This window comes from Mustelus asterias, chromosome 8, assembly GCF_964213995.1.
Source record: "Mustelus asterias chromosome 8, sMusAst1.hap1.1, whole genome shotgun sequence".
Lineage (NCBI taxonomy): Eukaryota > Metazoa > Chordata > Chondrichthyes > Carcharhiniformes > Triakidae > Mustelus > Mustelus asterias.
Window position 1 is genome coordinate 9,822,948 of NC_135808.1, and position 15,539 is coordinate 9,838,486.

The window sequence follows — 15,539 nt, forward strand, 5'->3', positions numbered from 1 at the left end:
TGTCGCTGGTCGACTCCCAGAAATCCTGAGGTGGGAGGGAGAGGAGCCGGAGGTAGCGGTACATACTGGTACCGCTGATGTGGGAAGGAAGGGGGCAGGGGTCATGAAAAGAGAGTATAGGGAATTAGGGAGACAGCTGAGAAGGAGGAAAGCAAAGGTAGTAATCTCAGGATTGCTGCCTGTGCCACGGGAAGGTGAGGGCAGGAATGGAGTAAGGTGGAGAATGAATGTGTGGCTGAGGGACTGGTGCAGGGGGCAGGGATTCAGGTTCCTGGACCATTGGGACCTCTTTAGGGGCAGGTGTGACCTGTACACAAAAAACAGGTGGCACTTGAATCCCAGGGGGAAGGTTGGCTAAGGCTACTGGGGAGAGTTTAAACTAGATAGGTTGGGGGGAGGGGATCGAGACGAGGTGACTGGGAGTGAGGAAGTTAGCTTGCAAACAGAGAAGGGTTAAAGACAGTGCAAGAGGGAGGATGGACGGGGGATAGAGAAGGAGAGAGCTCAGACCAAAGGATTGAGATGTGTTTACTTTAATGCCAGGAGTATAGTGAATAAAGGGGATGAGCTCAGAGCGTGGATCGATGCCTGGAAGTGTGATGAGGTGGCCATTACGGAGACTTGGATGTCTCAGGGACAGGACTGAATACTCCAGGTGCCAGGATTCAGATGTTTCAGGAAGGACAGGGAGGGAGGCAAGAGAGGGGGTGGAGTGGCACTGCTGATCAGGGATAGTGTCACAGCTGTAGACAAGGTGTATGCTGTGGAGGGGATTGTCTACAGAGTCTCTGTGGGTGGAAGTTCAGAGTGGGAAGGGGTCGATCACTTTGCTGGGAGTTTTCTATAGGCCACCCAATAGTAACAGGGAGGTGGAGGAGCAGATAGGGAAACAGATCCTGGAGAGTTGCAATCATAGCAGAGTTGTTGTGATGGGAGACTTTAATTTCCCAAACATAGATTGGAATATCCCAAGGGTAAGGGGATTGGATGGGGAGGAGTTCGTTAGGTGTGTTCAGGAGGGTTTCCTGACACAGCATGTGGACAAGCCTACAAGAGGAGAGGCTGTACTTGATCTGATACTGACCAATGAACCTGGACAGGTGTCAGATCTCTCAGTGGGAGAGCATCTTGGGGATAGCGATCATGACTCTATCTCCTTTATGCTTGCATTGGAAAAAGAGAGGATCAGGCAAGCTAGGAAAGTGTTTATATGGAGTAAGGGGAAATATGAAGACATAAGGCAGCAAATTAGAGGAGTAAATTGGAAGGAGGTATTCTTGGAAAAATGTACTGAAGAGAGGTGGCAGTTTTTCAAGGAATGTCTGTCGAGAGTTCTACAGGACAGCAGACAGGGAGGAGTTGGTATGTTAAAGGAACCGTGGTGCACGAAAGCTGTGCGGGACCTAGTCGAGAAGAAAAGGAAAGCAGACAAAATGTTCAGAGAGCTTGGCGAAGATAGGGATCTAGATGAGTATACGGCTTGTAGGAAGGGACTAAAGAAGGAAATTAGGAGAGCCAGAAGGGGTCACGAGAAGGCCTTGGCAGGTAGGATTAAGGAAAACCCTAAGGCGTTCTATAAATATGTGAAGAGTAAAAGGATGAGACGTGAAGGAATAAGACCTATAAAAGGTGAAGGCGGGAAAATCTGTACGGAACCAATAGAAATGGCAGAGGTGCTTAATGAATATTTTGCCTCGGTTTTCACAGAGGAGAAGGACCTGGGTGGATGCACTGCGGGCTTGTGGTGGACTGAAAAGATTGAGTATGTGGACTTTAACAAACAGGTTGTGCTGGAATCTTTGAATGGCATCAAGATAGATAAGTCGCCGGGTCCGGATGGGATCTACCCCAGGTTACTGTGGGAGGTGAGGGAAGAGATTGCAGAGCCTCTGGCGATGATCTTTGCGTCGTCGATGGAGAGGGGAGAGGTGCCAGAGGATTGCGGATGTGGTTCCTATTTTCAAGAAAGGGAATAGGGATAGCCCAGGGAATTACCGACCAGTGAGTCTAACCTCAGTGGTTGGAAAGCTGATGGAGAAGATCCTGAGGGACAAGATTTGTGAGCATTTAGAGAGGTTTAGTGTGCTCAAGAATACTCAGCATGGCTTTGTCAAAGGCAGATCGTGCCTTATGAGCCTGGTGGAGTTCTTCGAAAATTTGACTAAACACATTGACGAAGGGAAAGTGGTAGATGTGGTTTATATGGATTTTAGCAAGGCGTTCGATAAGGTCCCCCATGCAAGGCTTCTAGAAAAGGTGAGAGGGCATGGGATCCAAGGGGCTGCTGCCCTGTGGATCCAGAACTGGCTTGCCCAAAGGAGGCAGAGAGTGGGTCTTTTTCTAAATGGAGGTCGGTCACCAATGGAGTGCTCCAGGGATCTGTTCTGGGACCCTTGCTGTTTGTCATTTTCATAAATGACCTGGATGAGGAAGTGGAGGGATGGGTCGGTAAGTTTGCCGATGACACGAAAGTTGGTGGGGTTGTGGATAGTCTGGAGGGATGTCAGAAGTTACAGAGGGACATAGATAGGATGCAAGACTGGGCGGAGAAGTGGCAGCTGGACTTCAACCCAGATAAATGCAGGTCAAATGGGATGAAGGAGTACAATATAAATGGAAAGACTCTTAGTATGGTGGAGGATCAGAAGGACCTTGGGGTCGGGTCCATAGGACTCCAAAATCGGCCCCACAGGTGGAGGAGGTGGTTAAGAAGGCGTATGGTGTGCTGGCCTTTATCAATCGAGGGATTGAGTTTAGGAGTCTGGGAATAATGATGCAGCTATATAAGACCCTCGTCAGACCCCATTTGGAGTACTGTGCTCAGTTCTGGTCGCCTCATTACAGGAAGGATGTGGAAAAGATTGAAAGGGTGCAGAGGAGATTTACAAGGATGTTGCCTGGATTGAGTGGCATGCCTTATGAGGATAGGCTGAGGGAGCTCGGTCTTTTCTCCTTGGAGAGACGTAGGATGAGAGGAGACCTAATAGAGGTATATAAGATGTTGAGAGGCATAGATCGGGTGGACTCTCAGAGGCTTTTTCCCAGGGTGGAAATGGCTGCTACGAGAGGACACAGGTTTAAGGTGCTGGGGGGGGTAGGTACAGGGGAAATGTTAGGGGTAAGTTTTTCACACAGAGGGTGGTGGGCGAGTGGAATCGGCTGCCGTCAGTGGTGGTGGAGGCAAACTCAATAGGGTATTTTAAGAGACTTCTAGATGAGTACATGGGGCTTATTAGGATGGAGGGTTATAGGTAGGCCTAAAAGGTAGGGATATGTTCGGCACAACTTGTGGGGCCGAAGGGCCTGTTTTGTGCTGTAGTTTTTCTATGTTTCTATGTCTCCGTTTATCGCCATGATCTTGCATTACTACTGCAGAGTAGAACCCCCCTTCATTATTACAGTGTATGTGGAAATCTTTATTGGGATCTGGTAGTCCCAGTCCGGGGTACAGGCCTCTTCTTGTTCAGGTCTCCATTCTATGGAGTTTAAAGCTGGCTTTGCCATTTTAACTAGTCTCTCTAAAGGCTCTGTCAATTTTGCAAATTCCGGGATAAAACTTCGGCTATAGTTAAACAGTCCCAATACCTTCCTGACTCCTCTTACGGTGACTGGCCCCGGCATTTGTTGTACCGCCTTCTTTCGGTCTGTTGGCATTTCTTTAAGCCCTTGGAATATTAAGTGTCCTAGGTACAGGATTTGTGTTTTCCCGATTTGTGCCTTTTTGGGGCTCACCTTTAACCCTGCGGTTTTCAGTTAATTCAACACTAGGTATAGTGCTCGCTGGTGTCCTGACTTAGATTCTGGGGCTATTAATATATCATCCACGTATTGTAGAATCGTGCTACCGTCTGGTAGTTCTACCCTGTTCAGGATGTCACTCATTACTCGATGGAAGATTGTGGGGCTATTGTGGAATCCCTGTGGTAGGCGAGTCCAAGTGTACTGTTTGTCTCCCACTGTAAAGGCGAATTTATCTTGGGATTCGGAATCCAAGGGTAGGGACCAGAATCCATTGGCTATATCCAATACAGTAAAGATTTTATGCTCCGGTGACAGTCCATTCAGGATTGTCGAGAGGCTTGCTACAATGGGGTGCAATTTGGACGTGACTTCATTGAGGCCGGTGTCGTCTATCGTGAGTCTGTAGCTTCCGTTGGGTTTGCTCACTGGCCAGGTTGGGGAGTTGGTGGTTCTCGTAGTTTCCCTCAGGATTCCTTTCTCCACTAACCCTTTAACTATTTCTACTACAGCTGCCTTTGCTTCCAGCTTTATCGGGTATTGTCGGTGGGGCTTGTGCTCCGGTCTGGGCACCTTTATCGGGTCAGTTTTGGTTAGGCCAGTGTCTAATTTCGTTTCGGCCCATACTCCGGGGACGGAGGCACAGATGGCTCCAAATCCCTCTGTTTCGAGTCGCCAATCTCTGGTGGTGGCCGTGGCCACCTTGATAGTCTCGAAGTGACTTGTGAGTTTTCCTATTCCGGTTTTCCGGCCGTCCCGTTTTGGCCAGATTAATTCTCCCTTCCCACAGTCAATCAAAATCTCATACTCCTTCATTAAATCATTGTACACATTGGTGCAAATGACGTAGATAGGAAGAGCAGGGGGATCCTACGAGAGCAATTCAGGGAGTTGGGAAATAGGCTAAAAAGTAGGGCCTCCAGGGTGGCCATCTCTGGGCTGCTCCCAATGCCTCGTGCCAGTGAGGCAAAGAATAGGGAGTTAGTACAATTGAATGCTTGGCTAAAGGACTGGTCCAGGAGGGAGGGCTTCATTTTCCTTGATCAATGGGAAGTTTTCAGGAGAGGATGGCACCTGTACAAGAAGGACGGGTCACAACTAAGTTGGAAGGGACGAATATCCTGGCTGGGAGTTTTGCTAGTGCAGTTCGGGGGGGGTTTAAACTAGTATGGCAGGGGGGTGGGGATCAAAATATTAGGTCTACAAGTGTAGAGGCTGGGGACGAGCTTGGGGCTGGGACAAGGCTGGCAAAGGAGAAGAGCACTCTGGGGGAGGATGACCTCACTGGGCCTGGAGGTCTGGAGTGCTTATACTTCAATGCAAGGAGTGTAGCAGGTAAGACAGACGAACTTAGGGCCTTAATGCTCACGAGGAATTTGGATGTGGTTGCGGTGACGGAGACTTGGTTGAAAGAGGGACAGGACTGGCAGCTGAATATTCCGGGATACAAGTGTTTTAGGCAAGACAGAGGAGGGGCCAAAAGAGGTGGGGGAGTAGCAGTATTAGTTGGAGAGCATATTACAGCGGTGCAGAGGGAGGACAATTCAGAGGGGTTGTGTAACGAGTCACTCTGGGTGGAGCTTAGAAACAGGAAGGGCGCAGTCACTATGTTGGGGGTGTACTACAGGCCCCCCAACAGCCCAAGGGAAGTGGAAGAACGGATATGTCAGGAGATACTGGATAGGTGCAGGAAAAATAGGGTTGTTGTAGTGGGAGACTTCAATTTCCCTGGTATAGACTGGAAATCGCTGACAGCAGGGACTCTGAATGGGGAGGAATTTGTAAAATGCGTACAGGAGGGTTCTTTGGAACAATATGTAGATAGCCCGACTAGAGAGGGGGCTATACTGGACCTCGTACTGGGGAATGAGCCCGGTCAGGTCTTCAAAGTTTCGGTAGGGGAACATGTGGCAAATAGTGACCACAATTCTGTTAGCTTTAGGATAGTGATGGAAAAGGATGAGTGGTGTCCCAAGGGTAAGGTGTTGGATTGGGGGAAGGCTAACTTTAGTGGGATTAGGCAGAAATTGGCAGCTCTTGATTGGGAGAGGCTGTTTGAGGGTAAATCCACATCTGGCATGTGGGAGTCTTTTAAGGAACAGTTGTTAGGGCTGCAGGACAGGCATGTGCCTGTAAAAAAGAAGGATAGGAAGGGTAGGATTCGAGAACCGTGGATAACTAGGGAAATTGAGGGACTGGTCAAAAAGAAAAGAGAGGCGTATGTTAGGTCCAGGCAGCTAAAAACGGAGGGAGCCCTGGAGGAGTACAAAGAAAGTAGGAAAGAACTCAAACGGGGAATTAGAAGAGCAAAAAGGGGTCACGAAATGTTCTTGGCAGACAGGATTAAGGAGAATCCCAAGGCATTTTATTCATACGTTAGGAACAAAAGGGTTGTCAGGGAAAAAATTGGATCTCTCAGGGACAAAAGTGGGGAATTATGCTTGGAGCCCAAAGAAGTAGGGGAGATCCTAAATGAATACTTTGCGTCGGTATTCACAAAGGAGAGGGATGTGTTGACTGGGAGTGTCTCAGAGGGGAGTGTTGAACCGTTGGAGAAAATCTCCATTACAAAGGAGGAAGTGTTAGGTTTGTTAGAGAATATAAAGACTGACAAATCCCCAGGGCCTGATGGAATCTATCCAAGGCTGCTCAGGGAGACGAGAGATGAAATCGCTGGGCCTCTGACGCAAATCTTTGTCTCGTCACTGGACGCAGGTGAGGTCCCAGAGGATTGGAGGATAGCTAATGTTGTCCCGTTATTTAAGAAGGGTAGGAAGGATAACCCGGGTAATTATAGGCCGGTGAGCTTGACGTCCGTGGTGGGGAAGTTGTTGGAGAAGATCCTGAGAGATAGGATGCATGCGTATTTAGAAAGGAATAAACTCCTTCACGATAGTCAGCATGGTTTTGTGAGAGGGAGGTCATGCCTCACTAACCTGGTGGAGTTTTTTGAAGAAGTGACCAAAATGGTTGACGAGGGAAGGGCCGTGGATGTCGTCTATATGGACTTTAGTAAAGCGTTTGACAAAGTCCCTCATGGTAGGCTGGTGAAAAAGGTTGGATCTCATGGGATAAAGGGGCAGGTGGCTAGATGGGTGGAGAACTGGCTTGGTCATAGAAGACAGAGGGTGGTAGTGGAAGGGTCTTTTTCCGGCTGGAGGCCTGTGACTAGTGGTGTTCCGCAGGGCTCTGTATTGGGACCTCTGCTGTTTGTGATTTATATAAACGATCTGGAAGAAGGTGTAACTGGGGTGATCAGTAAGTTTGTGGACGACACAAAATTGGCAGGACTTGCAGATAGTGAGGAGCATTGTCAGAAGCTACAGAAGGATATAGATAGGCTGGAAATTTGGGCAAAGAAATGGCAGATGGAGTTCAATCCTGATAAATGCGAAGTGATGCATTTTGGTAGAAATAATGTAGGGAGGAGCTATACGATAAATGGCAGAACCATAAAGGGTGTCGATACGCAGAGGGACCTGGGTGTGCAAGTCCACAGATCCTTGAAAGTGACGTCACAGGTGGAGAAGGTGGTGAAGAAGGCATATGGCATGCTTGCCTTTATAGGACGGGGCATAGAGTATAAAAGTTGGGATCTGATGTTGCAGATGTATAGAACGTTGCTTCGGCCGCATTTGGAATACTGCGTCCAGTTCTGGTCGCCACACTACCAGAAGGACGTGGAGGCTTTGGAGAGAGTACAGAGGAGGTTTACCAGGATGTTGCCTGGTATGGAGGGGCTTAGTTATGAGGAGAGATTGGGTAAACTGGGGTTGTTCTCCCTGGAAAGACGGAGGATGAGGGGAGACTTGATAGAGGTGTATAAAATTATGAAAGGCATAGATAGGGTAAACGGTGGGAAGCTTTTTCCCAGGTCGGTGGTGACGTTCACGAGGGGTCATAGGTTTAAGGTGAAGGGGGGGAGGTTTAACACAGATATCAGAAGGACATATTTTACACAGAGGGTGGTGGGGCCTGGAATGCGCTGCCAGGCAAGGTGGTGGAGGCGGACACACTGGGAACGTTTAAGACTTATCTAGACAGCCATATGAATGGAGTGGGAATGGAGGGATACAAAAGAATGGTCTAGTTTGGACCAGGGAGCGGCGCGGGCTTGGAGGGCCGAAGGGCCTGTTCCTGTGCTGTATTGTTCTTTGTTCTTTGTTTGTTCCCATTATTGTACCCTCGTTATTTTTACTTACATAGAATCTCATAGGTATATACAAATTATTTATTTCTACTAACGTGGTCTCGCTCAGGTAGGCGGGTGTTTCGTTCCCTCCTATCCCTGTTAGATAAATCATCCTACTTGTAGTGGGTAAGGGAAGGTTGGTGACAGATATGGATGCTCCTGTGTCCACCAGCATCTCACATTGCTTGCCCCCTACTAGTGCAGACACATAGATCCTCCCCTCCTTCTTACCCTTGTGAATGGGGGCTGCAGGCCGTCAGTCTTGCTGACCGCGGAGGTTCCTTAGTTTCTCCGATTCTGCTGTGGACATGGATTGGGGCGGGGGTCTCCCTTGTTTGTCCCAACATATTGCTTCCGTGTGTCCCTTTTTATTACAATGATTACAACGTTTCCCACTGTTTCCACTTTTATTTCCTTTCCTTGGGACCCAGCACTCCTTTGCAAAATATCCTTGTCGGCCACAATTGTGACAGGTCAATTTGGGCTTAGTTCTGCTCCCGCTACCGTAAGCGGCTCCTCTCTCTGGTTTTATCCTCGTCTGAGATTTCTCCTCCCCACCTTCAAGTACGCCACTAGCCCATTCCAATAGTTCATCATAATCCTGGGACATGATCACTCCCATCTTTAGGATGGTTTGGTGAGTGCTGGAGAGCCCATCCTTGAAAGCCTGGATGAAGGCTCGATCCCCGCGGTCTGGGTTTCCTTGCCTGAGCATTCCTGGTATACTTGGAACAACCGTTCCCCGTATTCAGAAGCTCCTTCCCCCTTTTGTTGCTTGGTCGTTGTGATTTTACTCCAATTAGTAGGAGCATTTCCTAAAACTCTCTGGACTTCTGTTTTAAACAGGGCAAAGGGTGCCCGTTGGGCATCTATTTCTGCTGTTAGGGCTACTGCGTGTGTCCAACGTCCCCCACTGTAGTCTTGTGCTGGGGGGCTGGCGGGCCCTCCGGCTACCTGCCTCCATTTATCCGCTGGACATGCGGCCCTAACCAATTGGTGTATATCCCTTAAGTGCAGTTGGTGTCCTACCCAAATCGTATCTAATTCTTCCCAAAATTTTGTATTTGTGCTTCTAGGTTGTAGTTTACCCAGGGAGGCCATTATCTGTTGTCTTTCGCCCGGGGTAAATGGTTTGTAATTTGCTTTTGGCTGCGCATCTGTTCCCCCTCGGGTTACTGGCGCCAAGTTGTGTTCAAGTGCTTCCCCTTCCTCTGGAGGGGCGGTTGGTCCCTGTTGTATGGACTCATAAGGGGGCAGAAGAACTGTTTCCCCTCCCCATTGATTCTCCTCTAATACTCGATTCTTTTTCTCCAATTCCCTTGCTCTGGGTTCCAAATTTCTAATCTCATCCTTATCCTCGTTCCCCTTTTTAGTGGAGGCGACTACTTGTTCAATTAGTCCAGCTAATTGATGTACTAATAATACCCCTGCCTTTTTTGTTTTGTCTCTCTTTTCCCCATCTACCCACTTTTTCTGTTGTTCTAAGGTCTGAGAAACATCCCAGCCATCCCTTTGCATCTTCTTAATTAACGCGTGTCTGTCTGTTATATATTTATCAATGAGAGAACCCGCAGGTCCCCACTTAATTTCTCTATCTGCCATCTCGCAGACTTCTACACCCCCGGCCACGATTACTTCCTTAGCAACATGTTTTCTCCACCGTTAGGGTTACTATTTATACTCACGGCCACGATTACCTCCTTGGCAATGTGTTTCCTCCACCGGAGTCCGGCTTTAGGTTAGAGTGATCAGCTCCTTTTCCGCACTGCTTTACAACGTGACAGACAAGTACACAAACTACACAAACTTTCATGCAAACAGGTGGCAAACTCTGTGTTTGTTCGCCACTACAGAATTTGATGCTAAATGACCTTTGTCACTTGTGCTTCACAATCCTAAGTGCCCTAGTGCCTCTATGCCCACTTCAGGGTCCTGACCTTTGCGTGGGGGATTTCCCCTCTTGACAAGCGGTCTAAGGCTGCGCGTTTGAGACAGGCAGTTCCTTGTCCTTTAGTCGATCAGCACAAGTAACAATCAATACTTATTTCTATCCGATAGTACCATAAATTCCCCTAATTTTCACCCATTTCTAACTGCATTGTTGGCTCAGTCTGACTCCCACAGATTCAATAAACTCTACTCCAGTTCACCGATCGAGGCCAACTGATCAAACTCACCAGCAGTGAGATCCTGCCCGACTACGTCAATTTGTTGTGGGAAAATCACCACTCGGAGTCAGACTTAAAGATTCAACACAGTTTTATCAGACAAAGCTTTGGGAGAAGCACTGGGCTCTCCACAGTGCGCGCAGTCACCTTCTCAACTTTACAATGGCAGTTGAGCATCTTTATACACTTTCAAATAATGGTCCAGTACGGACATCAGCAGTTATCACATCGTTATACGTTGAATAGACAAGGACGGACATTGGCAATTATCACATCGTTATACATGGAGTCGATACATTTATGCATTTATGTCCCCCATCAACGACTGATCTCGTTATCAAAACGCATTGTTTTGGTTCTGCTTTATCTCAAGCAGCTAAGGTGCCTCAAGATCTGATCCGTTTTCTGCAGCAATTCAAACACTAACAGGTTTTAACTTGCTGTGCAATGTCTGTGCCCAAGTCAGCACATCTTAATGTCTTTTCCCAGAGTCCATTTTGTGCCAGCTAACCATTTTGTGTCCTTTAATTTTGATTTTACTCCAACAGACCCAATAACAGATGTTAAACTAACTGGCTTCTAGTTATGTCTCCCTCTTTTCTTGAATATTACTGTTACGTTTGCATGGGGAACTCAGGTATGCTTCAACATTAGCTACAAGTCATTGTTGGAATATAGTTCTGCAGCCAATTATAGGGCACTATACCTTTAAGCCAGATCCAAGCTGTTACCAAAATACTTTTGATATATTTTTATGGTGCGTGAGAACACAGTTCAAAAGTGGATTCAGGCATTTGAAAGTATGGCTAAAATAAATTGCCTCATCACTGCAACTTAAAGAGGAATGGCAACTACAGAACTCTATCAGCCTCAATTATACCACATTTACCAAATTGTTGGAAACACCCGTGGTTCAGTGGAGGACAAAAGCTCACAGTTTGTTCATTATGCAACATTGCCAGGAACGCATGAAAGGTTGGAACGACCAGTGAAAGGGATCTGAGTCAATAGGACAGGCTGACCTACAGCTGGTGGCTGAATGAATTCATTACTAACTCAGTGGACTGGGCAAGAGCATGTGGTGAACTGGGTTACACGCTGAGCACCCCTTCAAAAACAGTAATGGAGTGTGTGTACCTGTTTCACTCTGCTTTCTGAGTACTGAAGCAGTGTTACTGTACCCAGTGCCCTCTGAGTACTGAAGGAGTGTTTCTGTACCCAGTGCCCTCTGAATACTGAAGGGGTGTTTCTGCACCCAGTGCCCTCTGAGTACTGAAGGAGTGTTTCTGTACCCAGTGCCCTCTGAGTACTGAAGGAGTGTTTCTGTACCCAGTGCCCTCTGAGTGCTGAAGGAGTGTTTCTGTACCCAGTGCCCCCTGAGTACTGAAGGAGTATTTCTGTACCCAGTGCCCCCTGAGTACTGAAGGAGTGTTTCTGTACCCAGTGCTCTCTGAGTACTGAGTGTTTCTGTACCCAGTGCTGAGTACTGAAGGAGTGTTTCTATACCCAGTACTCTCTGAGTACTGAAGGAGTGTTTCTGTACCCAGTGCCCCCTGAGTACTGAAGGAGTGTTTCTGTACCCAGTGCCCCCTGAGTACTGAAGGAGTGTTTCTATACCCAGTGCTCTCTGAGTACTGAAGGAGTGTTTCTGTACCCAGTGCTCTCTGAGTACTGAAGAAGTGTTTCTGTACCCAGTGCCCTCTGAGTACTGAAGGAGTGTTTCTGTACCCAGTGCCCTCTGAGTACTGAAGGAGTGTTTCTGTACCCAGTGCCCTCTGAGTACTGAAGGAGTGTTTCTGTACCCAGTGCCCTCTGAGTACTGAAGGAGTGTTTCTGTACCCAGTGCTGAGTACTGAAGGAGTGCGCCGGTATTTTATTAATAATGATGTGCGAGGTGAAAGCACGACTTGTTGCGGAGCTGGTGGGGGATCGGAGGAGGCGGTGTTGGTGCTGCAGCGAAGCTTGGAAACGTGAGAAGGAGAAATGAATGTTCTTGCAGTGGCATCAAGGGTTGAATGGTAGGGTGGTGGTCGGCTGTCGTTCTCTGCTCCCCCCCCTTTAAGGGGAGCAGCAGCGAAGAATGCAGCCGAGGGTTTTGGAAGGTTGACCCTGGAGCGGGGCGGGGACACCTGTCAATCACCGGGAAGGGGCCCCGCTGGTCGGCCCGCCCCTGTGCCCATTGGTGGAGCCGGAGTCGGGGCGCGGTGATTGACAGCTGGAAGGGGCAGGAGAGAAGCGAGAGAGAGCAGAGCTACAATGTGAACTGCGAGAGACAGAAAGTGAGAGAGAGAGCTACAATGTAAACTGCGAGAGACAGAGAGGGGACGGGAGGGGCAGAGAAAAAAAAACACAACTCCCATGGGATGGCTTGGAGAATGATCCCAATATCCCGCTTCCTGGAATACCGAGCAGCTGTGCCACCCTTTCACTGCCTGTGTGTTTAGGTTGGGGTTTGCCAGAGAGGGAGGAAAGTCTTTTCCCAACAGTGTGCGGTGAGTGTGTGCCTCTGATCACTTGCAAACACAAGCATTGCATTTTGAACAGGACCAATTGTTGAGCTTTTATTTTTTAATAATTTGCATTGCCTGCCTGCGTCGGAGTAAAGCCCAGCCGAGCAAGCTGTTGAATCAGTCAGTTCTATATTTTACAAAGCTTCTCCAGACACAGGCTTCTTCTGTTTTGTTGGCTTGCAAACTAAATGCTCTCCGAAGTTAAAAGATCAGTTTCATTGCATATCGGTACCATTATTAATCTTCATTTTATTTTGGTGAGGGGAGTTGGTTTCTCTCTTTCCTCACCCTCCCTCATGACCTCTCAGCCCAACTCAACTTGAGGGGCTTTTCAAACATCGAGCTCCGATGGTACTTTTAGTGATTTGCAGTGTGATCTTGCGGTTTGTGCAGACATTGCTCAAGTATTTCGTTAACAAAAGGGAAAGGGGGGAGGGGGGTGAGACAGATTGCTGTGTTCGTCCCCTGAAGTTGCGGTGTGACACAGAACATTCACGCCACCCCGTCTCTTAAAGCTGTACCCGCACTGTGTTGTGTAGTTCTGTCCCTTCATATGACGATGTGTTCGGCTGCAGGTCGGCTCGGGCAGCGATTTATGTAACAAAAAGAGAAGATCTAAAGGTTTTTCGTGTAAAAGTATTACTGTTCAACTCAGTTGACATCTGAAACAACTGATGAATATTTTGCATCATGGACAACATCTGGTTAATGTTTTGCTCCACCTCCCCCTGCCCTGTTTCTGCCCCTGCCCCGTCTCTGGCCTATCTGCCCCCCTCTCCCCGTTTGCGAATGTGGTGCCAATCATGCAGGCTGCTTTGTCCTGGATGGTCTCGAGCTTCTTGAGTGTTGTTGGAGCTGAACCCATCCAGGCAAGTGACTTGTGCCTTGTAGATTTTGGACAGGCTTTGGAAGTCAGGAGATGAGTATTCATCTCAGAATTCATAGCCTCTGACCTGCTCTTGAAGTCACAGGATTTTCATGGCTGGTTTAGTTTAGTTTCTGGTTAATGGTGTGTTGATAGTGGGGAACTCAGCAATGGTGATGCTATTGAACATCAAGGGTTGAAGATGGTCATTGCCTGGCACTCGTGTGATGCAAATCTTACTTACCCTTTATCAGCTCAAGCCTGAATGTTGTCCAGGTAATACTGCGCATGGACACAAACTGCTTCAGTATCTGAGAGTTCAACAATTTTTTTTCAATCATTTGTGGGACATGGGTGTCGCTGGCTGGCCAGCATTTATTGCCCATCTGTAGCTGCCCGATGGCATTTGAGACTCAACCACGTTGCTGTGGCTCTGGAGTTACACGAAGATCAGACCAGGTAAGGACGGCAGATTCCCTTCCCTAAAGGACATTCGTGAACCAGATGGGTTTTTCCGACAATCAACAATGGTTTCATGGACATCAGTAGATTCTTAATTCCAGATATTTTTTATTGAATTGAAATTCCGCCATCTACTGTGGCAGGATTCGAACCCGGGTTCCCAGAACACTAGTTGAATTTCTGGATTAATCGTCTCGCGATAATACTACTCGGCCACCGCCTCCCCTACGATGGCGCTGAACGTTGCGCAGTCATTAGTGAACATCTCCACTTCTGATGGAAGGAAGGTCATTGATGAAGGCCGAGGACACCATCCTGAGGGACTCCTGCAGTGATATCTAGGAATTGAGATGATTAACCTCCAACAACTACAACCATCATCCTTTGTGTCAGGTTTCACTCCAACAGTGAAGCATTTTCCCTCCCGATTCCCATTGACTCCGGTGTTGGTAGGACTCCTTGATGCCACACTCGGTCAAATGCTGTCTTGACTCTCAAGGGCTGTCATTTCACTGCTGGAATTCGATTCTTTTGCCATGTTTGAACCAAGACTTTAATGAGGTAAGTAGTTGAGTGAGCCTGGCAGAATCCAAACTGTCTGTGAGGAGTTATTGCTGAGTAAGTGTTCAGCGATATCTTTCAACACTTTACTGATGATCGAGAGTAGACTGATGAGCGGTAATTCGCGGCGTTGGATTTGCCTTGCTTTTTTGTGTACAGGATATACTGGGCAATTTTTGACATTGCCAGATAGATGTCAATGTTGTAGCTGTACTGGAACAACTTGGCGAGGGCGCAGCATGTTCTGGTGCACAAGGCTTGTTGGAATATTGTCAGGGCCCAAAGCCTTTAAATGTATCCAGTGCCTTCAGCCATTTCTTGATATCACGTGGAGTGAATCGAATTGGCTGAAGACTGGCATCTGTGATGCTAGGGATCTCTTGAGGTGGTAGGTGGATCATCCACTTGGTATTTCTTCCTGAATATTGCTGCAAATGCTTCAGCCTTATCTTTTGCTGATGTGCTGAGCTCCTCCATCATTGAAGATGGTGATATTTATGGGCCTTCCTCCTCTGCTAGTTGTTTAATCGTCCACTGGCATTCACCATTGAATGCGGCGGGACTGCAGAGCATAGATTCAACCTATTAGTTGTGGGATCGCTTAACTTAGATGTCACGTGATTCTTCCACTGTTTGCCATGGAAGCAGTCCTGTGTTGTCGCTTCACTGGGTTAATGCCTCATTTTTATGTGTGTCTGATGCTACTGGCATGCCCTCCTGCTCTCTTCATTGAATCAGGGTTGATCATACAGCTTGAGGGTAGAGTGAGGGATCTGCTGGGCCATGTGAACATAGGAACAAAGGGCTTAGGAGCAGGAATCAACCATTCAACTCTTCGAGCCTGTTCCAACCATTCAGTTAGATCGTGGCTGATCTTGTTGTGTTCTTTACTCCTATTTGCCATCTGTCTGCCCTCATTATCTTTGATTCCCTTGTCTATTAAAAATCTATCTAACTCTGCTTGAATAAACTCAATGACCCAGCCTCTACTGCTTTTTGGGGAAGAGAATTCCATAAACGAACAAACTTCTGAGGGAAAACAT

The 15,539-nt window shown here is 47.8% G+C and overlaps 1 protein-coding gene across 3 annotated transcripts in view; it reads left to right on the forward strand.

The window, feature by feature from the left end:
• LOC144496840 (ras/Rap GTPase-activating protein SynGAP-like) overlaps positions 1-15,539 on the forward strand; it is a 770,844-nt gene that overhangs the window by 605,948 nt on the left and 149,357 nt on the right. For 2 of the 3 annotated variants that reach the window (XM_078217406.1, XM_078217407.1), the window contains exon 1: positions 12,309-12,590. The exons of the other annotated variant lie outside the window; for it this stretch is intronic. The gene's annotated coding sequence lies outside the window, so the exon portion shown is untranslated. Of the gene's footprint in view, positions 1-12,308; positions 12,591-15,539 lie in introns of those variants that run through there. 3 annotated transcript variants of the gene reach the window in all.